This window comes from Falco punctatus (assembly GCF_963210335.1).
Source record: "Falco punctatus genome assembly, chromosome: 4".
Classification (NCBI taxonomy): Eukaryota; Metazoa; Chordata; class Aves; order Falconiformes; family Falconidae; genus Falco; species Falco punctatus.
In genome coordinates this window covers 49,163,793-49,187,518 of record NC_137583.1, presented here as the reverse complement: position 1 = coordinate 49,187,518, position 23,726 = coordinate 49,163,793, and the positions used below count along the sequence as shown (strand labels likewise).

Below are 23,726 nucleotides of genomic sequence, written 5' to 3'. Positions count from 1 at the left end.
CAAGCTGTTCTGGATCTCGCAGGGTTTGCAGGTTCTTAAGACCAGACGGGGCTGCCCCAGACAGCCCCTGTGTCCCGCTGTGGTACGTCACTTCCTATTGTTTGTGTTGCCATGGCCTTTAGAGACTTGGCCGCAGCATAGGGTCCCGCTGGGGACAGCGTGGGGTGCAGGCACAGAGGTGGCAGCCCACCTTAGGGAGCTAGTGATCTAGAAGAATGGGGAGACCTCCAGTCCACCGTGGCAGGAGTGCAGGGACCAAGTGACAAGCAAACCTTTGTCTGCGACCCCCACCAGCCCCAGCATTCGCTCTCCTGTCTGTCCCGTCCTTATTGCCTTGCTCATTTGTCCTGGCCCCTTCCCACCACCACACCATCTCTCCTGGCGTTGGTTGCACCTTCTCCAGCCATTGCCTGTGCCTTTGCTCCTCTTGGTTGTGCGCAACCAGCCCCAGCTCTCCCCAGAGACCTCCCCTGCCTCGGCCAGCCTGTCCCCATCCCTCCCCAATGCTTGGGGCCCCTCCGCAGAGCCCAGTCCCTGAGCGTGGAGGACAGCTGGACCTGGGGGGCAGCCCCATAGAGCTGCACCACATCAGAAATGCTCCTGGGCTTGGGACGTACCAGTGAGTGCAGAGATGAATTCACAGGACCCTCTGCTGGTGCAGATGGGCTGCATTGCAGATTTGCGAGTTTGTCTTTAATTGTGTCAGGCATGTGTGCTAACGAAGGGATTAAGGCCTGGAAGGCTGGATGATGCAGGCCAACTTTTCCTTGCTTGTTTCAAGGTCTTGTGTTTCACAGTATTCTCTGGCTCTCCTTTCTCTCCTGCATCCCTGGCCTCCCCCTGGAGCAGCCGTCTGGTTCCCCCCTCTATAGGATCCAGTGATGCTGATCCACTGGATGGACATGGACCACTTGCCCCAGCCCTCCGTCCCCACCAGCTGGCCAAGCCTTGCCCATTGACAGAGAGCCATGGGGATGCTCTGTGTGAATCTGGGCACCGTGTCACCGAGGTGATGGGGGAGGAGCAGGGTCCACCTTGCTGAGGCTGTACAGTGGGTCAGAGCGAGGGTGATCCACTTACAGACAAATATCAGAGGAATAATGTGACCACGAGGGTGAAGCAGGGAGGAGGGAGGCTGCTCGGGCTGTCCTGCGTTACCTCCTGCTTCACCACACTGAAAGCCCCGTGGCTGCTGCCACTCTGTGAGCTGGACCTTGCTCCTGTGGGAGAGGCAAGGACTCGCCTGCAGCGCTGGAGGGAGGGAGGTGTTGGGACATGACGAGGTTCACAGCCAAATGCAATACAATGCTCCTTGATCCCTGCCCCAGCGTGCAGAGACCACGTCAGGTTCTGCAGCCTGGTGAAAGATTGACTCGGAGAGGTGACTGGGCACAGAGCTGGTTTTGGTTGGGGGTCACGTTGCCATCTGCCCCGGGACTGCTCCGAAAGAGTGGTGCAACGCTTAACCCCTGCTTGGGCAGACCCAAACCCCTCTGGCTGTGCCTGCCTTTAGCCAGCGATAAGCTAGGTGTTCCCTTCTCCCTGGTTTGTACACTGTGCATTGGCAGCTTGGAGCACTTCTCCAGCAAAGATTGGGATGTGCTCCAGGGCTGGACACCTTCCTGGGAGAGGGAGAAGTGGTCAGTGATGCTCTGTCTCCTGTGGGGAGCAAGGGCTGCTGCAAAGGATGCTCTCTGACAGCCTGCTGTCCGCTGCAGAGAGCCACGGGGTGGGGAGCCGTTCTCATTGCCCAGCTGTGAGATCCTTTTTGTTCCAGGTCAGGAGCACATGAGGTGCAACCAAAGCTCCAACAAACCCACTGGGGAGGTGGGTGATGACTGAGAGCTGCTGCCATGGGTACAGTTACGCCAGCAGACCTACCTACTAGCTCATCTTTGCTTGATGGGGTTGCCATAAATGATGATGGAGACTCCGGAGCTGTGTGGGACAGTGTGGGACAGGCAGATCAGTAACACCCCCCAGAGAGCAGAGCTCAGCTGGTCACAGCAGAGAGAACCTCATCCCCATCAGCCAAGGAGCTCTTGGCCCTGCCAGGAGGTGACGAGCCAGGGTTTGGGGTAGGGACCATGTGTCTCTGGGTTGTGATTCTCTTTTCCAGTAAGAGAAGTCTCGCCAGAGGACTCGGGTCAGCCACCCTTCATGGCGTGCCAACATGCTTCCAGGAATGAGCAGAGGGATGCATTTCTCAGCTCTTACAGGGCAGGCAAGCAAATCAAGAAGCATTGACAAGTGCTTGGCATTGCGATGGCACAAAGTGTCCTGGCACAAGGGGCCTTGGTGCTATTAGCAAGGGGAGTGCAGGACCGGCGCTGCCGGGGAGCTTAGCTATCTGGCGCTGTGCCGGAGCCCGGCTTGGGGACAACTGGATGAGCTGCAGCCCTGAGTGGGTGGGTGGATGAGACACAGGTCTCCACTGAGCGTGGTCCTGCTTCAACAGGGCTGATGGTTTGGCGTTGCAGACAGGTGGTCCCATCTCCCCTGTCTGCCCCTGCCTGTTCCTGCTCTGCACACACAGCGTAGGGCTGGCACAGTGCGTGTGGGAAGGGAGAAACAAGGATTTGGGGTCTCTTTGTTGCCTGAGGCTCTAGTTCTTGGGATGCTCCTTCTCTCTCACTGCACCTCGTGCTCTGCTTCCCAGGCTCAGAGATACAGGTCTGACCCTTAAGGAATATGGGACCAATCCTGAATTTCCCTTCCCCAGTGGGAAATAGCAGCAGTGTCAGGGCTTGGGATAAAAAGCAGCATGACCTGCAGCGCAGCTCTCCAGCAGTGAGTGCTGGACTTCGGGAAAGGGCTCCAGGTGATGAAGCCCACCTAGAAGGAAGCATCAGGCAGGAGCTAAGTGCCTTTGGCTGCTCTGCAATGCCTGTTGGCTTCATGGCAGAGTGCCCGATGCGATCCTGGTGAGCCTGGGCTCCTGATGTGGACACCCTCTGTCTGCTGGGGGTCTGCATGTGCAAGTGATGTGGGGGTCCCTGGCTGGTGACCCGGGTGAGAGAGGGCTTCAGCAGTCCTGGTGCTGAGCTGCAGGGGCAATACTGCTGCTGTGGTCCCCAAACCAACGTCCATCCCCCCGAGAGGGGGGCAGTGTGGCTTGTTTCCCCCTGATTTCATATGCTGAGTACAGAGCTGCATGGTCTAGCTGTGAGAGTGGTGATGGGATGCGGAACTATTGTCTCTGGCAGCTGGGTGGGACTTTCCTGGTGCTGATATTTCTGGGAATCAACCCGGGAAGGGCCGGGTCCATTCTGACACCCTGGGTTTGCAGGGGAAGAGCCCCTGTGCCCACTTGACTTCAGCATGAGCTGGCTTGGCTGAGCTCTCAGCAGCACTGACCTTGAGGGAGGCAGGAGGGCTCTGGGGGGGGCTAACACCAGTTCTGTGAGCGGTGGGCTCAGGAATTCTGCAGGACCTTCTGCACCAACCAACACGTACCTGCAGATTAAAATGTCTTGACAGCACTCCTACCAGGTGGAGGGCAGGGGGAAGTGACCGTGTTGTAAGGCTGCCTCTGGCAAGAGTAACAGGACAGCTGAATCTACAGAAGCCAGAAAACCCTTCCTGCTCTGAAGGTGATCTTTTGGAGCCTCTAGAAGATCCCCAGGGCTCATTAGCACCAAAATATCTGCCAACAGCAGATGAATATAGCAGGCAGCATCAGACGTCAGGGCTATCTTTTGCACTGCTGAGTAAGTTCGGAGGAGGGATCGGAGAGCCTTGCCCTGTGCTGGGCGGGTATCTGAGCTGGCTCCAGCCAAGGCTTTACAAAAGCAAGGTCCTTTGCCACCATGACCACTAAAAAGCCATCAGGCCAGGCAGGAGCGTTAAGCCTGGCCATCCCGTTTGGGCCACTCATACCACCAGTCCAGCACGGATTCCTTGGCCATGGTCTCATTCACTGGAGAAGCCGTGAGTGGCTTTGGCTACAGCCTGGACTAAAGTGATGATGATGTTGGGTCAGAGGGATCTGCTTGAGCCCTTGCTGTGATCCAGGGCAGTGCTGCATCTGCAGTGGGTTCATGGTTGCCCTAGTGCTGTACATCTGGCAGCTGGTTTCTCGTGCTATACGCCAGCTGTGACCACCCCACAACACATCCCTGGAGCAGACTCTGGGTCTGGTTAGACTCCAGAGGCTTCGCAGCCTCACCTTGATCCACACGGTAGCTCCCAGTTCCTTTGCCTGCATGGCCAGTTTGCTGCTTGTTGAAGTGTCGCTGGGGCTGGGGGAGTGCTCCAGATGCTGGGAGCTGTGACAGAAGTAAGATTCGATTAGCACCTTCCCTGCGGGAAGCAGGAATGGGATACCCTGGCTTCCTGCAGCCTTGTGTCTCTTGCCGCCGATGGTAGATAACAGTACTTGGAGTCAGTAGCAATCTGCTCCAGTCACGGGAACAGCATCGATTTTACACAAGCTGGAGACTTGGCCCTGGAATCGATCTGCATTTTTATCAGCACATCTCAGCTGACAGGAGGTGTTTTGCCACTGCTGCGGAGGAGCTCTCTTCTGGGATTGCTGTTGTTGGTTGCCTCAGCTCTTCGGGTCTTCTGCTTGGTCCTGCAATGTCAAGCACCTGCCTGCAAAAATTTGGAGGGCTGTTCTCCCCGTTAAAACTCTGCCGGGGGCTGCAGCATGGCTGGGCAGCCCCCACCACCAGCCTTGCAGCCTGCAAACAGCTGCGGTGCTTCATGGAAGGGGGAGACCAATTCCAGCAAGGTTTTGCCTTCACTTCTCTCCCTTCCTTCTCCTGCTTCCCTTTGAGCTGTACAGGTGGAGGGGATAAATTCCAGAGGATTCAGCTGCCAGAGGCAGGGTGTTTACTCTTTTTTTCCTGTGATGTTCCTAGACGAGAGCGTTTAGCCCATGTTGGCATTTGAAAACTTCATTTTCCCTTTGGATTTATTATTGTGTGTGGGTGCTGGGTTGGAGAGCATTTGTCAGTCCCACGGCAGAGGAAGCTCTGTAGATGCTGTTTCATCAACTTGCCTCTTTGCAGGGCTCTGGCTGTGCCGTTTGTCTGCTGTGTCCCCTCCAGCCCTGCTCTTTTCTGGCTGCTGTTCTCTTCTTGCTGCCTTCTGAGTTGGGCAGGAGCCACTTGGAGCCGGGCTGAAGCCATTCCTGTCCCTGTTGGAATAGATGGGATAGTTGTCTCCAGGGGAGAGGTCTGAACAGGTCTGTGAGCCAGCAGCAGGGCTGGACTTCTCATTTGGAGAGCAGAAGCTCGGTGGATTTAACAGGAGTCCTTGGTTCAACCCTTGGTTGAACCCTTTCCAGTCCGATGGGGCACGGTGCCCGCGTGTGGTTTCACGAGCGTTCCCCTCTGCCCAGCAGTCGCCTCCCTTTACCTCCTGGCTCTTCCCCTTCCCCGGGCAGCCCAGGATCCAGGGGCTGAGCTACAGGTGCCTCCCCGCGCATGGCGGTGAGCTCCCCGAGCTGGGGGGGGCTTGGCCACCTGAAGGTGTCAGCAGTAGGGTGGGCTGCGGCCAGGCATGTCCTGAGCTGTGGATGTTTGTAGCCCACCACAGCCCACAGCGGTGGGCTGACTGAAGCCCAGCGTGGCAGGATGGGGAATGGCCTCAGGTGCCTGCCTGTTAGCTCCCAGGAGCCCCAGGAGATGTTTCAGATCCTGTGCAGATGCCAATAGTGGCCATACCATGGCTTGGGTGGATGATGTGGACTTCTCAGCGATGACATGGGGCAGCTGAGCTGCTGTGGTCCTTAACGCAAGGATAGATGTGGAAGAGCCCTCACCAGGGCACGTTCCTTCCTCCGCCTGGTGCCTGCTCTCAGCGTGTGGGCAGCAGCTTGGGCTGGGATCCTGGCCTGGCTTCTGGAGGCTTGGCTGGTGGACCCAGGAGCTCTGTGGAGCTGTGGATGTTGTAACAAAAAGCAGAGTAATATGGGACAGCGGAATTTGGAGACAGAGTGGTCTGGCAGACTTGGACTGAAGAAAGCCAGTCCCAGGACAGAAGCAATTTTGCTGAGTGAATTGAGGACAAAGAAGGGGTGGTCCGACCACTGTCTCCAATGGGTGGGGGTATAACTGGCAACCACAGGTGAAAGCTGGTGCTGGCGTAAGAGCCAGCATTGCAGCTTTGCTGTGAACACCTTCTAGCTGCAACAACCCCCTGCCCCCCCCCCCCCCCAAACATCGGCTTTGGGAACAGCCTTGGTGAGGAGAGGCTGAGCTGTTTGGCAAAACAGGATCCATTTCTGGAACGATGTGTACAACCTTGGATTGCACCAGGGCTGGGTCCTGGGTCCCTTCCAGTCCCAGGTTACTTGTCACTGAGCAAAAGAATTACTAAAACTCCCCAGGCGCTTGCTGTGTCGCAGCCCTTGTCTTTGGTGTTACTTCGGGCTGAGCTAAGGTGCGAGAAGGCACAGTCCTGGCTAAGAAGAGCACGCTGCGCAGTTCCTCCTCGTTCCTCCCTCTGCACGCTTTCGCCGGCTGGCAGACAGGGAGCCCAGAGCAGCAAAAGGGGTTGGTTTCACATGCTGCCGTTGCTGGAGCTGATAAATGGAGCAGCTTTGGGCAAAGCTTAAGCTGTCTTGCCAAAATGGCTTGAATAATTCAAGTCCTCAAGGAGATGTTTGCTGATTTGGAAACATGTGCTGATGTGCAGGGCTGAGGGGTACCACCCGAGCGGGGCAAGGCATTAATTTAAGGTTGCCTCTGTTGATGTTTTCTATTTTCCTCTGAAACGGGAGCTGCAGTTGAGCACGCTGCCTGGCAAACACTGGGGTTTGGTGGTGATGTTACTGTCTGAGCAGGAGGCTTGTCAAGAAACGATTCGATTTCATCCCACGAGCAGACAGTGCCAGGCTCCAGCTCTTCCCCTCTGCCTGACCTCAGAAGGAATTGTCTCTCCTGCACAGTGTGGTGCAATCCAGCCCTGCCTGCTGGTGTCCCAGGCAAAGCAAAGCAGAGTCAGCCCTCCTTCCACCAAGCAGGCTCAGTGCGGGATGGCATGGCATGGCATGGCATGGCATGAATGGGATGCTCCTCTTGCAGTTGTTATCTTCTTCTCGGGTCATCCCACGTTCCACCAGATCTCAGAAATATGCTCTGAAACTGGGAAGCAGTGTCGAAGGGTGAGAGCAGGAAGCCTTGGCAGTTTTTCTTGGGTGGCTTGGTTCTCTGCTGTCTTTCTACAGAGCCCTGTGTGTTCCCAACATTGCTCCAACCCTGCCAGAGAAAGCAGCAGGACTTGAGGGAGTTAAGAAGGACCAAGAGGGTTGACAGAGCAAGTTGAATTTTATTAGCAAAGAAAGGGAGTAAACTTCCCAACACATAAAGCTGTTATAAAGTAATCAATTGTTCTTTGCGTCTGCTGGCACAAGATGAAAAGCGATCAGTTTAGTTTAGAGCTAACGAGATTTAGGTTAGATATGAGTGAGATGCAGATTGGTGACCAGGGAGTTCTGGGAGAACCCCTTCAGCTGCATTTTAACAAAGTGAGTGACTGTTCTGAGTATCCTTGGACTTATTTCAGTGCTGGGCGCAGGTGGTTTCTGGAGATCCCCATGCTTTCATGAGTCCAGGACTTCCCTTATTTAACACCTTCCTGAAGATAGCTCTAGGGGAGCTTGTTGTGGTTTTGGTAGTGCCAGCTGCACATGTGGTGCTGTCAGACCTGCGGTGCTGCAGGGTGGCAGGGGAGTGGGGCGGGCTGGGGTGGGTGATGAACTCTGGCGCATTTGCAGCCAGCCTGGGTTGTTCTTCTGGGGGGGATTCAGCTCCATCAGCCACAGAACACCCAGGCACCGCCACGCATGTTCCTGCACATGAATGGTGGCAGGCAGGACAGCAACCCAGACAAAGAAATAATTAAAAATCACTTAATTGCAGCAATGGATTTCTTTGGAGTAGTGCATTTGCCCACTTGCTAAATAATTCATAGAAGAGCCTGTTAATTAAATGCTAAAGACATTATTTGCTTAGCATTGTTTGTACCTATATTACTATTTAAATGCAAGAAATTACCAAGTCATTTAATTGCTAATTAAAAATAATAGTTACTTACCATCTTAGAAGAATTAGTTCTGTGTATTGTTTGCACGGAGCACAAACACTAATACTTTCTTTCTAGGCAGTTATTTTGCAAACTTATCCCTGTGTTTGTGTGGATGGAAGGCACATACCCCATCTTCTTTTAATGGCTATTAAAAACATGAGGAAAAATGCAAATTAAAACCAGTGAAGCAGCACCAGCTGCCTGTGGGGAATGTCTAGCTTTGTTCCCCATCTTCCTTTCTCATTTCCCCACAGAAAGTCCCCTGGACACCAGCCCCTGTTGCACCTGCACTTACAAGCTCTCTCGCTGCATATGGCCTTGGCCTGTGCATAGCGCACAGCACGGGGGTGAAGGTCCTGGAGAGAGAGAGCAGTCCCAGACATCCAAGACGTTGTCCTCAAGCTGGGAGTGACAAATAGGCTAAAAAGACATTTTCTAATCTCTGAGACCTGAGCTTGTTGGGAAAGGCCCTGGAGGAGGCAACGTGATGTGCTGGGATGCTCTGCAGTGTGCAGAGGCATTAGGAGGGTGAATTAGATGTAAGAGCCAGGGACTGGAGGGCCCAGTCTTATGGATGGCTCTAGAAAGGAAAAACCAGCCAGGGCTACTGGATCAGATGAGGCGTTTGGGTGCAGGTCAGTGGTGCGTTGGTCTGGGTTCTCCAAGGAGCAGAAGTCTGTGTAGGCACACCGGGGAGTGTGTACTCATTGGGGTGCGTGGGAAAAGGGGGGGTATAGGTGTATGTGTGTGAAGGGGATGTACTGCGTATGGAGGCTGTGTGCATCTGTGGTGGGCGCAGTGAGTGCTGGGGGGGTATCAGGGGTGATTGCAGCCTGCAGGTGCTCTTGGGGGGGGTGTTGGGTTTTGGGGTAAGGGACCATGTCTGCACTTGTATGTGAGCCCTAAGAAATTATGCTGGTTCAGCTCTCCTGAAGGGAGCTTGAGGGATGCACTAAGGTCTTGCTCTGATGAACTCGTCATTCAATATTTGCAGTGGGTCACGCGCTCCCCATCGCGAGCGCTTGCTCAGTGCCGGTTCATCACCTGGCTGCTCCAAGTGATTCACTCGCAGTGTTTCACACCGGGAGGGGGATGGGCCACGCTCACAAGGCGAAGGCAAGGCTGTGTCCCTGCAGGCGAAGTCTGGGTGCCCTTTTGGAGCTCTTCCAGGCACGTACGTGCAGACAGGGGTGGTGCAGGTGGGCTCCGAGGGAAGAGGGAAAGCCTCCCTCCCCCCCGCCACGGGGTGCTCAGCCTGACCCGCTCGAGGGTGCCCACCTGCATCACGTCCTCCCCACATCTGGTGGGCCCAGAGCTGACCTGGAGTGGCTTCTCCCGGTCACAGGGAATTAGTGCTGGAAGACTGATTGCATTTCCTTAGACCTCTATGGATGGAAATTTCCTGGCAGTGTTTTCATCAGCATCCTGATGTTTTGGTCAATATTGTCTATGGGAAACTTAACTTTGAGGCAAAATGCTGTTTTCTTTTCCAAACCAAAACATCCAGTTTCAAATGCTAGTTAGGGTGACGGGGATCTGCATTATACAACATGTTATTACAGTGTTTAATGCTGAAGCGGGGACCAGGTTTGTTCCTGTGAGCAATGGGAATGTTTCATTCCGGGAATCTACATGTGGAAACGTTCACCTCCCGGTGAAATCAGCCTGATGGGGTCTCTGAGGGCATCAGCCCTGTCCCTGGGGGTACTCGTGTCCTATCCTTACACCTCCTCCCAGACTGAGAGTTGTCTAGAGCAGAGGACACGGGTATCTGTAGCCCAAAGAGGGGTCTGGAAGAGGCTCTGAGCTGACCAGGGCTCCAGTTTACTGAAGGATTCAAATAATCGTTAATAATAGCCTGCCAGTTTCTGTCAGACTGGGTCATTTCCTTCTGTTAAGTGATAATCAGAAATCTGAGATGATGCCTGTCCTTCAACTGAGATGTGCAGGCAGCTTTTGTGAAGGACAGTTTGATTCCCACCCTCTTGGACTCTGGCCAGTGACGGGGACTGCTGGAAGGGGCAGAACTGGTCCTGACCACAGCAAGGTGTGCTGCTGCCTGTTGCCCCAGGGCAATGGCATTTCTGGAAGCTTTAAGGGGTTGTCTGAGTTCTTGGAAAGGAGTCCTTTAGCTCTGGTACCCTCTGCCCTTTCCACTGCTCCCTCATTTCACTCTCCAGTGGAGCTCTTCTCCTCACCTGTGTTTTGGTTGATGGTTCAGCTGACACCTCTCCTACATCATCCAGCAGTTGGCCTTCATCTCCTCAAGGGCACGGAGCTGACTCCTGGCCAACCTGCCCACCAGGACCTCCCCCTCCCCTGCTGCAGGTCTGCTTTCCAGCCCTTTAGCCCTGGTGTACAGCAGCATTCTGGCTCAGTGGCAGGACTTGGCATCTGCTGAGGCTTCTGTTCTTTCCTCCACCTTTCTGAGGTTTTGAGATCACATCTGCACCAGCACTGCCCTGTGAAAAACATCCCTTGGAGTCTGACTGTCCATGTGATTTTTCACACCCTCTATGCCATCCACTATTCAGCCCTCACCTCCGCGGTTTGTTTTTGAGGATGCAATGGGAGGCTGCCAAAGACAAACCCTTTCTGCCTGCGCTTTAGCTAAGTGTGAGATTTATCCCAGTTGGTGGCGGTGTCATACCGCAGGTATCCCACGTGGTATCGCCTGCCTGCCATAAGCATCCATGTCGAATGCAGTGAGCATCAGGCTTTTCCACAGGTGGAGCAGCTGGAGGACTTCAGAGACCCTCTTAAACATGAAAAAAACCAAAACAATGGACTTCAGTGGGCTGGGCTGGTGCTCCTCTGGAAGGACACCAAAAGCAGAGGGTGGGAGGTCACTCTGGGCTGGACATTTGTGCAACGTATCGATACAGGCTGGGAAACAGGTCTGAGAGGTAGCGACCACAGCAGGAGCAGCACTGAAGACTCAGCTGAGTTCTGCAGAGCTGCTGCTCCTCCGTGATCAACGCCTGGAAGAAAACCAAAATGAGCTCTCTGAAAAAATATCTGTTGGATGGAAAGACTGGGGGAGCTGTATATATATAATTAAGATGGCAGTTCAGTGATATAGAGAGCTGGAGCGCTCGTTCTGCAGGCGCACCCGGCCAACAGCGTGTTTTGTTGAAAATGAAAGAGGTTTGGGGAAGCAGGGTGAATACTGAACGGGATCGCACCTCCAGCGTGTGGCCGTGATTAACTCTCAGATCAGACCCTGGGCTGGAGGGTTGCAGTAGTTATGGCTTCGCTGCCATGACTCACCGGGGCTGATCAGAAGGGGGTCAGTAAATTGGAGAAAAGTCAGTGATGAAAGTGACTGATGGGTGAAGATGGGAAACAAAGGCTTTGTTGTGAAAGCTTGGGTGATCAGAGGTGTCTTCAGCATGGGGTACCAGTGCCTGGCTGGAGAACCACCACGTTCCACCCAGCAGAGCTGCACCTGATCCCAGCGGCTGAAAGACGAAGCTGCATAAGCTCAGGCCAAGTACGGGTGCAGGTTTTAAGGGTATTATTCAGTTATCAACAGCACAGGAAGTTTTCAAAAAATGAAGCAATTCTTAAATAGCTGCTGTGAGAAGGATTTGCCTCAGGGCAGGTTATGCACTTCAGCTTCATGGCGTTCACTAGGAAATAAGCATATAACAGGAGCAATCCATTGTGTGCTTATCTGTGGTCTGTTGAAACCGCGTTTCATGTTTCTAGCTGGACTCTGACAGCTGGTGCTGCTTTTCTTTTAAAAAATCCCCACCAACTAAACCCAAAACATCTTCCTGTGACACCAGGGGCCTGTGGCATCACAAGAGGTATGGGGAAATGGTGAGAATTGGCAAGTACTTCTTGCCTGAAGGACCTGAAAATTGGGAACCAGCATGGGTGCGGTTCTGGGCTTTTGGAGAGCCCTGGCTTTGCCTTCGCTTCCTCTTCCAGCTGGTTTCCTTCTCCCTTGCCAAGCTCAGCCATGGGCTGCTCCTGCCTTTGGATCCACTCACCCCCTAAGCTCCCTGGATCTGGTTGCGCCTCCCCCTTGTCCTCCCCTGCCCGGAGAGGGACACCTGTGGGAACATTATAGGCGTCGTGGGGGAGCTGGTCACCTTGTATTGCCTTGATGGCGCATTCCTCTTGCTCCTATGTCCCAGGTGCTCCCTTGAGATGGAGCCATCTCCTCCTAAAAGCTGTCACCGCTGTAGGATGCTTGGGGCTGCAGCCTGAAAGACTGCCTCCTGCTCTGGAAATCCATGTTTTGGGGCTGGTGGAGAAAACCTGAGATGGGCAGCCCTCTAGAGAGCTCCTAGGAGCTCAGAAGTGGATTTTGGCTCTCCTGATGCCAAGCCTGGGTCCTGAGGAGGGGACACTGCATCAGCTCCGCACCTGCAGTGTAGCGGCAGAGACCTTTCCTGCCAGCATGCTCATTAGGGTGTTTTAATTATTGAGACACTCATTCTAATTGTGTCCCCTGGTTCCTGTTCTGCTGAGATTACATCTGCTTCTCATTTTCTGCACGCTGGCTCTTCTCCAAGCCACTCTGCTGCGCATATGGAGCGTGCACAGGGGAATCTCACCCGATAGATGAGGGGGGGCGTGGGATGCTCATGCCCCCCCTCCACCTGCTGCTAACCACCGGGGAGGAGAGCTGGGAATGCCAGGGAGGGCCCTGGTGGCAGCCCTGGTCGTGGCTTGGTGACAGCTCATGTCCCCACAATGGCCTTGTGGACTGACCCTGTGCTTGTTCGTGCAGCTGCCTGGTCCCAGTAGGGATGCAGCCATCCTTGCAAGCTCCCAGCAGAGCCTCAGGGCAGGTGTCTTCTGGACAAGGAGACTTTGCAGGTGCTTTGTATACCCAGCCCTAGAACAAAACCAAGGTTGTTTCTTTTCCTTGGTGCCTGTCTACATTTTCAGTTCCACCACCACGGTACTGTCAGCTGCGTTGTCAGGATCTGTGTTATGCTCCTGAGTGCCCTGGTGTGGTTGAGAAGGGTTTGGAGAGCAGACTGCTCTCAGACACCAGCGGTGGGGAAACGGCTCTGTGTAGGAACGTCCAAACCTGCTGTCTGCTACAGGAGAGTTGGGGGGCTCTACTGGGTTGATCCAGGCTCTTTGGGCAGCATCCATCACCTGCATCTCAGAGGCTATGGGAGGTTCCTAGAGAGACCCAACAGTGTCCAGGCAAGCAGCTGTGTGTAACCACCGCTGCCACACCAGAAAATCTTTTTTGGTGAGCAGATCAAGGTTCCTGTGCCCAGGTCAGGGTATCCTCGGGGATGAGGAGGAGTACTGCCTGATTCCAGCTGGAATACTTCCCTGCTGGCCTAGGGCAGTGTGCTTGAGCTACTCTTTATATTTAACAGCTCATCACCCTCTCTGTTCTTTATTTGCTAGTTGGGATTTTTAGACAGCAGTCATTACCTCTCTGCTGTTTTTTCACTAGGCTGAGCTCTTCTGGTCTCTTATCATAAAACTTCACATCCCATTGATGACCTGCACAGCTTTCCCTGCATCCAGCCCTGCTTGAGACTGTGTTTTGGACCTGCACATACTTTTCCAGGTGAGGGCTTGTAAAGCCTTACCCTTATTACTTATCTCATTATCCTGGTCCTTCAGATCCCCTCTTCTTTATGGCTTAGGCTGCTTGATGTCCCTGTGATCTTTCCAGTGATGTCCAAGTCTCCAATGACCTCAGGGATGCTTCTCAAACTGCCATCTTCCCCCCCCCTTTTTTTTTTCTTTTCCCGCATGTTTCTTATTTGGTTGTGTCTGGCCAGTGACAGAACCTAAACGCAGTCAGCCTTCAGGGATGGGCTGTGAGGAACATCATTAAACCCATCTCTGTGCACTCCCTTTTCAGCACCCCCCTCACATCTTCCTCTCTGGCTGACAGCTCATCCGATTTCACTCACCATCACCTCCAGCCTAACTGTGGATTTCTCACCATACCAAGTGCTTTGCTGAAATCCTGGTAGATGACATTAATTGTAATTTTCTTTCTATAAACAGCGATCTCACTGAAAGGAGCTGTCAGTTTGCCTGGCATGGTCATACTCTGTTAATGCTGCAGGATTTTATCTTATCTCACATATATGTCTTTGCTTTGTTCCCAGCTTACTTTAGAAACCTTGAGTGCTGTTGTAGCTGGACTATACAGAGTCTGTAGTTGCTTGTGTATCTATCGTTCTTTCTTCAGTCCAGGAACTATATTTGCTGTTCTCCAGAAGGAGAGTAATCAATAGCCTGTAATCACGTACCCTGGCTCAACATAGTCATTAGCAACCCCAGCTAAAGGTTCCTGACTTTAAGCACTGGTTTTCCAAGGGAGACACGGCATAGATTACCTAGTCCTGCTGATTAAAATGATCTCAGACTGATGCTCAGCTTAACCAAGCTGTTCCCACTGGCCCAATGCCTGTCTCTCTTTCTGATCTGGCATCTTTCCTGCCCCCCTGGCTGCAGCTCGCATTCCCAGAGCAGTTAAGGCGAAGGCACGGGCCCTTCACTCCGAAACCCAGCAAAGCCAGGACATCTGCGCCTGCTGTGACCCAGCTGGTCCACCTGCCAGTCAGGCTTGCCTCTCCGGTGATTTCTAGGTAATCTGAAGCAAAATAAGGCACCAGCTTCTCTTCCCTATGTCAAGCAGCTTTTCACTGAAGTCCAGACTCTCTGATTCTTCTCCTGCTGGCGTTGCTGAGTTTCTGGGAAAAGGAACCCATGGAGCCACCGCTTACTCCGGTTTCTGCAGTCCACAGCACATCATAAATAGATGTGGGTGGATGTGGTTGGAAGCTGAGTTTTTCCATGGGTGATCCAGAGGAACCCCCACAGGGGCAGAACCATGACTGGTGGGAGAACTGGGTAGTGCTGGGGAATACTGGGGTTGTTTCTTAGCTCCTGGAGCATGTTGCTCTGTAGGTCAAGGCCCTTTTGCACAATGATACTGGGAGACACACATTCTGCTGGTACCAGCCCTTGCTGTAACGATGCCTGCACCTCTGGGAGATGCAGGTGGGTGCCCTCCCTCCAGCATCTTTACATCAGGCACCCTCTGCTCCCGGAATAGATTCCCAGACAAAACTGGGTTATGATGCAATTAAGACTGAGAATATGAATCAGTGATTTTAGGGGGGGGGGGGGGGGGGATAAAATAATCCGGTGAGGGAGGTAGCAATGATCACACGCTGAGCTCTGCTGGCTGTGAAGGCAGAGTAAACTGTACACTGGGTCCCAGCGCCTGAACTCTGCCCGGGAGCGGTGGCAGGCGATAGCCAGGCGTTGAGGACCACCGGGGCGATAGCAGCCTGATTGCCATAACCTTGCGGTTAATGTCAGTGCAGTGAAGGTGCATTGCGGGTACCATGGCAACCTGACTGGCCACGGGCTTGGGATGCTGCAGGAGCTGCAGGCTTGGAGCTGGCTGCGCTGGGAGAGCACTGGTGAAGCATCAGGAGGGTGCAACAGGCACTGTGCCGCGGGCTGATCCCCGCTGGGGGTAGTTCTGTCTCCCCACTGATGTGGCTGCTTTTCTCCTCCAGGCATGGCTGTGAAGTGTTTGAGGATAAACAGTTCAGAACTGATAGACAAGATGATGGGAGAGATGAGGCAGCATGGGCAGGTCGGAGACCGAGAGTGGGTGGCTTGTAGCATGGAGGATGCCCATGTGCTCCCCACTGGCAGCAGACCGGCAGTTTGCCCCATGATATTAGGAGAGGTCACGAGGTCTTCAGGGTGGTGGAAGTGTCTCTGCTGTGCCTGAAGGAAGATGCTGAGGTCTCTGGTGGTATCAGGATACAGACAGAAGACAACACAGCAGCACAAGTGCCAAAGCTGAGCGATTAGCATCAAGGCCTTGCAGTGCTCACGCTCCTCCAGACTGCCAGCACAGCCCCGAGGAGCCGGCTTGGCAGCTGGAGTCCTCATCTACAGAAGCAGTAACCATGCATCTTGGTTTCACCACCGAGTTTAATGAGGCTGAATGCCCCCACCCAGGGCTAGAGCCCCCATTTCCTGGGGCTGGGTGACACCCTGCTCCCCCTTGGCCCAAGACTTCTAACTCCCGGTCAGGGCACAGCAAACAAAAGCATCTGCAAAGGTTGCTCCTTCTCCTGGGGAATTTGCTGCTGAGATGGTGAAGGGCTGTTGCTTTTGGAGCAGATGTTCCCTGGGAGCTTTGTTCAGCCGAGGAATTGCCGAAGCTGTTTTACACAGCCCTGCTCAGGGACGTGGAGGTTAACGTCGGGAAGGTTCCTGTAAGCAATTCACCCCCTCTTCTCAGCCAGCGCAGGGTGGAAGCTAGCTGATTTTGTACAAAAATTATGGAAGACCAGTTCCTTGTCATTTATGGGATGTTTCCACGCTTATTCGTGGGTCCTTGCTGGAGGGGACACCAGCTCCAACCCTGGGCTGAACACATCCCTGCTCTGGGTTCGGTGGAGATGGATGCTGGAGCTGGCAGTTTTGGGGAGACGTTGCCAGAGTTGGTGGCACAAAGGCTAGTTAAAGCACAAGCGTCCTCCCTATGGGCCTCAGGGGTGCCGCTATAAAGGGAAGTTCATTGAATTGGGTATGAGCCGATTAGATGTCTTGCAAAAGCTGGCAAACCATCCTCAAGGGTTGGAGGCAGCTGTTGTCCAGTGTCCCAGCAGTTAAGGTCCATGAAGGCTCAGAGAGTTGCTGCCCTGGCCTTGGAGCTGGGATTGCAGATCAGAGGGTTGAGGAGAGTGAAATACATTTACGTAGTCTTGAACGGAAGACCCATGGGGAGCTCTGGAGCTGGGTTATCTTGACGTGGTCAAAGTTGTAGGCACGAAGAAGAATACGAGTGACGTGCAAGACGCGGATAACATTTGCTTATTCCCAGCTTGAAGTTACACTGAGCTGGTTTTTTGCTGCCTAAGCCCTTCCATCTGCCCTTTTCTCCTTTCATTCCCAAATAACAGACTCTAGAGGCATCTCAGTTCCTTCACGTCAGAGCCAGAATCTGAATTAATAATGTGCTAAGAAAATAAAGATAGTTCAACAGACTTTAAATCAAGGAGAACAGCATGTTAAAGAGTTTGAACAAATCACATTACTTTGTGTGCAGTTTTAAGGTTGGCAGAAATAAATCTCCCAGCAATTTATTGATGGTGACAAATTCTTTCAGAAAGAGCCTGCTCAGGGAATGCTTCTCTTTATCACTGGACTCTTTTGAGTGAATTATCTAGGACCGGATTAATGTGTCCCAGTGAAGGTGTCGACAGAATTTGTGTCCCGCAGCCTCCATATCACCTGGGCTGACACATCATTTGAATATATCTGTTGAAAAACATGTTGCTTTGTAGATGCTTCTCCCTTCACCATTGTGTGGGTCTTGGGTTTGGCAGGACCATTTGCAGAGCCAGGCAGGTGGGTCAGGGACACAGCCCGTCTTAGCCCGGACATGAAATCTACTCGTGTAGACCCACAGCAGGACAAAGAGCAACCAGAAAGCTGCAGGGTTTGTGGCTCAGTTGCTGCCAACGCGTGTCTGGCAGAGCCAGTCACCAGGGCTGTCCTCATGTGGCCGGTGGGACCGAGTGCCCGGACCCTGGCTGATGGTGCTGTGCCTACGTCCTCCAGTGCCTTCATCCTTCTGCACAGCCAGGACTCAAAGGAGGACCGAGGGGTGGGGGACACCCAGGTAATGCTGCGGTGGGCTGTCGGGCATGGGGCTGGCTGGGGACCAGCCTGGCATTCACTCTTTTTCGTTTACCAGCCGAGAACCACTCCAGCTCAACTAGAAAATGGCTGAGTTTGGCTGAAAGCTGTAGGGATTTGGTCTGGCGGTTGGCTGCCTGTAGCCGTGGGTGTGTTCCCCCCCCCCCCCCCCCCCGGTGGTCTCGCTGCAGCTCCTGTTTCCCCCTGTTAGTGGGCTGCCTGGGGAGGCACCAAGCGGCTTCTCCCCAGGACCCAAGGTCTGGGTTTCTTCCTTACGTTGGTCTGCATTGCCTGGCCCCTCGAAACTTTTGCTCCAGGACCTCTCTCTCCTTCTCAGCCTCCTCTGGGCTCTTTCCAGCTTCTAAGCTTCTGTGACATCGCAGCCCAAGACAGGGTCCCCAGGCAGGGACCCCTGCCCATCACACGAGGTCAGCCCTGCACCTCTGGGTGCCTGGGGCAGCTCTCCAGGCTGCTCTAACCGGTGCTGAGCATCTGATCCAATGTCTGAGTAGGAATGGGGAGGGAAACCCCATCTGCACGAATGAGTTGGGCTGCAAGGCACGAACCCTGCTGCGCTGGGGGATGCCTGGTTCAGGGGGTGCAGAGCACGCCTGCATCCATGGTTGTGCCGGCGAGGGGCAGGGAGACCCCAGGAAGAGGCGCCCGGGTGTGGATGGCAGACCTGCAGCACGGCTGGGCGATGGGCTGGGGGAACCCAGCAGAGACCCCCCGGGAGCAGAATCCAGCCTTCGCCTGCTTCAGAGCCTGGCCACAGGGGTCCCAGGCAGGGACCCTGCGCCTGCCCAGGTACTGCTACTTGCTCAGCAGCTACGCTCCAGCTTAACGGGGAGGAAAGAAGAGAAGTTAATTTATTACTGCAAATGACTTTGAAGTAATTAATTGATCTTGTCAAAGGCAAGGGATAATTCCACGGCTGTGTAATCCCAGCAGAAAGATACTTCTTGTCCCCTGACAAGGCAGCTTTGATAGAGCTATTTCACTAACACATGCTGAAGTCAGGAAGGGGACATTTTATTTAATGATTCACACTAATTAGAGTGGAGCAGGCGTGCTCCCTCTCTGCCCGGCAGCACAGCTGTAGCCGGGTGTTTCACATCAGCCCCGCGGTGCCAGCCCGGTTCCCGTCCCACCTGCGGGCACGTGGTGGCTCTCAGCTGGTGCAGGAGAGGTCACTGGTGACCAGCAGGTCTGGGCAGCTAGGATGGACCTGGCTGGGACAAAATGGGGCTGGAAATGAGAAGGTTCCTGAGCAGCCGATGAGGGGAAGGAGGATGAAAGCAACCTCCCCTCTCAGGAGGAGCAGAGCTGCTGTTTCCAGGACTTTAGCAGATTCCTTGTGCAAGGTGGCATGTGCCACAGGGCTCCCATGGGCTGGATCTGGAGTAAAAAGACCAGGTCTTCCCTCATTTTCCTGTCTCAATACAGTGGGGTTGCCTAGTGGCTTCTGTTGTAAAATTATGTATTTATTGCTTGTCACCGTGCCCAGCTCTACCTCTTTACAAGAACTTGCTGTGGATCTACCTCAGGGTACTTGTTTTTTTTAAGGGATAATTTTGGCTTAAATGAAATCAGAGGAAACTGATGTTTCCTTCTTGTTGCAAATAAACCTCTGTCTTTTAGAATAGAACCTGAAATGAGGCACAGTAATGACTACCACTTCGCTGGCCCACTTTTGTCTGTAGGAAGAAAATTTATAATTCTGGAGATGAGACTGAAGCCAGCAACAAATTCCTCCAAAACGCCTCACCCTTTGTCCTGGGGGTGATTCTTCAGCGCTCCCAGAGCTCGAGCCCCGGCACTTGCAGAAGGGGCTTCACGGTCTTGTAGCCCACACAGGGTTGGATGCAGCACGTGCAACGGCAAGGCCAAACACCGTAAAAGGAAAACAAGCAGAGACATTGAACAGCTGCCCAGGCATGGGAAGAAGTAGTGAGTGATTTTGTCATTAATTGCTGTATCATAATGCTGTTGGAGAAGGGGGCCTAATTAATGTGGCTGAGACAACCTCCTGCCTGGCAAATCCCAGCTTTCAAGTGGCTTGACCGTGCATCGTCAGTAACATTCCTTAGCTGTGGATTCCGGGATTTAATCCAGCAGCTGCCACTGACCTGGCCAGCCCCTTGGTGCTGCTGCATGGTGAGGAGCACGCCTGGGCACCTTCTGGGGGGGGCAGGAACGGCGGCTTTGGCTATGCTGAGTCCAAAGGATCCTTTTCCCAAAGGAAGATCTGCTTGGAAAGACAGCAGACACTTGCTCGAAGCCTGGTCTTTGTCTGGTGGCAGCTCCAGATTTGCATCCCAGCCTTAGGCTGGCCCCACGAGCCTTGGTGCTCTTTCTCTGGGACACTGGCAGTGGAGCAGTTTATCTTCAAGAGAATTATATGGCCCAAGCTGGACAAGTTTAGATGATCAAGTAGGAGAACTTGATAGTCCCTCATTGTCTGGTGACTGACACCAGCCATCAAAGCCACAGCAGCTGGTGACACTTCCATCCTGGATTTTTTTAAGACTAACTGCATCTCTTAGGCAGAACAGAGGAATGACCCTGGAGGGCATGTGCAGATGTGGCCCCTGGGGCAGCTAGTCCTGCCAGCTCTGCTCTGCGCTGCACCTGCCTGCTCCCCCTCCACGGGGTGGCCTGGGGACCCCATCCCCATGGCCTCGTCCTGGGATGATGTGGTCCCCTCCAGGGCTGACTGGGACTGTGGCGGTCCTGGGCTGCAGAGGACTTGGAGATGACACTGCCATGACTCCACAGGTGCTGGAGTCCCTGAAGGACCGTGGTTCCTCTCCTGACTTCTCCCTAGTGGGTAAAGGAAGCTCTCAGCAACTGCTGGGGCTGCGCAGGGAGAGGGCACGCCTCCTGCAGACAGCAGAGAACAGGTGAGCTGCACAGCATCCCTCACGTTATCCGCGATGGCTTTGCGAAGCCAAACTTGGCTCGTGGGAAAGAGTAATGAGGTGCGATTCCCTGCTTGATCAGCTGCTTGATCAGCTGCCGTTCCGGAGGTGTCAGCTGCTCCCAAGTGCTCTGGATGAGCCCGGGAAAGGACATTCTCTTCCCTCGTTGTCACCCGGGCATGTTGAGAAATGTGTCCTCAGCCCCCAGCATGAAGGGTCGGGTCGGTGTCCAGGAAAGGGGATGGGAGCTGCCACCAGCCCTGCCGGCCTTGGTGCACCCAGCCTGGCTCCATCCCTACCGCTCACGGGGCACATGGTGCCTTCAGGCCAGGGAGAGGATCTCGGAGAATCATTTAGGCTGGAAAAGACCTTTGAGATCATCAAGCCCAGCTGTTCAAGGCGAGAACCTTCCCTGAGCTGCCCAGCCCTTCCGAGGCAGCAGCAGCACGTGCTGTGATCCCGTCTCATACTAAGTCAGAAGCTAATTTTCGTTAATTGCCATTGGCAGTTAAATTAAAATCTTTAAATTAAAATCTTTAATCGGTGAACTCTGTGTGAATAAAGGGTGGTTTTCACCGAGACATGGGCAACTATTTTTGCCTTGAACTGAAGCATCCGAGTGTGCGTTTGCAGTCTCTGTCCTCAAAGACAAAAACAGTCATTCTGTGCCACAGGGTTTTACCCAGTGCAACCGCTGCAGTATTTTACAATATCACTTTGTCAGCACTAAAAAAAAAAGTGCTTAGATCCCTTTCTGAGATTTATTGCGTTTCATAGGTGAATAGATTTTTGATTAGAGAAACATTCTTCTTTTTTCTTTCAAAAGTGCTTGGCTGAGTGGTGAGATAATGCAAAACCTGAACATCATTTAATTACCAAGTCCTCTAAGTCCAGGCAGAACAAACTCCCTTGCTGTCTCCATGGTACAATTAGTTCAGCATCATCCAAAGCCTGGACCACCCGCCCGGTGCTTTGCTGGGGCAGTGACTGCAGGCTGCTGTGCAGTATTAAATCCATGCTCTGAAGTGCAGTCAGGATCGATATTTCCGAATGCCAGAGTCTTCCATGTGCCTCAGGGAACTTGTGTCCCGAGTTTTCCCCAAGGCTTATCCAGCTTTTCTTGTAAGAGGCCAAATCTTCAGCAGAAGGATATCCTCCAGCTCTGAGACCCTTCCAAGAAGTGAGGGCAGGGTGGGAAGCTCCCACACGGTGATACCCCCAGGTATGTACTTTTGAGCAGGGACTTAAGGGTGGGTGGGTGGGTAGGAATTTCAAGAAAAAAGAATTAGAGCATCCTGAGTATACTGGACCTGGGATCCTGTGTACACGATGGCTTGGCTGTAAAGGGACATGTGGGTGACTTGCCCGGAATCACTGGTCTGAGGGAATCCACATGTGTCGTCACTAAAGCCATTTTGTGCTTATCCTCTGCCGGTTCCTTGAAGGAGCGAGCTCTGCTCTCCCCACACAGACCCTGCCTGGGGGGTCCCAGCACAACGTCTGTTGGTTTGGGCAGGAAGCCTTGCTCTGACAGCCTGAAGTGCTGGAAACTTCTGGATCAGAGGAGATGGGCTTGGTCTCTGCACGATGCCACGAGGTAGCAGGGTCCAAGCTGCTGCCAGTGATGCAGCAAGGGGGGACCCTGTGCCTGGTGTGGTTTTGTGCTCCTCTGGGAGGACTCCAAAGCAAACCAGGCTGCAACAGTGAGGGACTTCATGTACCCTGGCTCTGCTGCTGCTCACCTGGACTCTGTTCCCTGTGCTTTTGGGAAGGTGTGGGCTGGGACCGATGCACACCTGCATGCTCAGCACCCTTCCTGCTCCTCTTGGCTCTTGCTCAGTGTCACAGATGCAGCCTGCTCTGCTGGAGACAATCCCAGCAAGGGAAATCCTGTCCGGTCCATAATGTGGTTGCTGTGCTCATGGAGAGCTCTCAGCTGATGTAATTGTGTTTGCACAAACAACCCTCATCAGTTTAAAGGAGATAAAATCAGCAGGAGCTCATTGAAATGCAGCCACGGTCTCCACCGTGGAGCAGAGCTGCTGCCAGTCTGGCACAGGAGCAGCTGGATGAGGATGCCCTGGGGCAGGGGCTGGTCCCTTCTGCTGGTGCAGGGTGCTGGCCGCAGCCTGTGTCTCCACAGCAGCTCTGTACGTTGCACCCAGCTGGCCTCTGGGGAGGAGAAAGGCTGGCGAAGGTGTTGAGGACCTCTCTTTGCAGATCAGGCTTAGACATGGTAGCAAAGCCTGGAGCAGCCAACACAGAAAGCGCATGGAGTGCCAGGACCCCTGGGGAGGGGGTGCCGTGTGCTGTCTTGTCACAGCCCAGCAGCCCTGGGCAAAGGGTGCTGGGTCACCGTCACCTGGAGAGAGATGGGACGATGAGCAAATGAGCCATGGGGAAGCCCACGGAAATCTGGGTCTGGAAAACAAGCAACAGCTGGAAATGGTGAAAACTCAGTGCCATCATCTCAGGAACCAGCTGGTGTTTTGAGTTTGGATGCTGAGCTGGTATGTGACCAGCTCAGAGCTCCTGCTCTGGCCAGGAGCTGGGATGTTCAGGATGTGGCAAGGTTACTTGGCTAGTCATGGTGCACGAGAGACGTGAAAATCAAGGTCATGGGGCCAAGGGGAGGGTTAGATGGGGCTTGACTGGGATGGACTAGATTGGATTGGGCTAGGTGGAGTGGGAATGGACTGGGCTGGGCTGGAATGGACTGGGCTGTCTGGGCTAAGTTGGCTTGGGGTGGGGTGGATGCAGGGAGGATGCTCTGCCGGTGGGTACCCATCAGCAGAGGGGCTCCCAGGGTCCTCGACACAAGCAGGTCCTGCAGCTTGCAGGGGACACGGCTCCACAAACAGTGCAGCCACAGAGCACGGAAGGCTCCCGTGGCTCTTCCAGGAGTGGATGTGCAGGAGGCCTTTAGGAACTGTTCATTCACACACACCCCCCAGTCCTGCCAGAGGACAGAGGACTAGCAAAGCAATATTAATTTTGCAGGGAAGCCACTGATGTGGCCTGCCTCCCCTTTGCCCCAGGCAGTGAGCGTTCCCTGTGCTGATTAAGTGTGAGAATGCTCTCTGTAGGCACCTTTCA

At 53.8% G+C, this 23,726-nt stretch overlaps 1 protein-coding gene across 2 annotated transcripts in view; it reads left to right on the top strand.

Moving 5' to 3' along the window:
• Nucleotides 1-23,726, top strand: part of CTXN1 (cortexin 1) — a 41,210-nt gene that overhangs the window by 5,487 nt on the left and 11,997 nt on the right. The window contains exon 2 of one of the 2 annotated variants that reach the window (XM_080382337.1): nucleotides 13,472-13,588. The exons of the other annotated variant lie outside the window; for it this stretch is intronic. The gene's annotated coding sequence lies outside the window, so the exon portion shown is untranslated. The remainder of the gene's footprint in view (nucleotides 1-13,471; nucleotides 13,589-23,726) is intronic. 2 annotated transcript variants of the gene reach the window in all.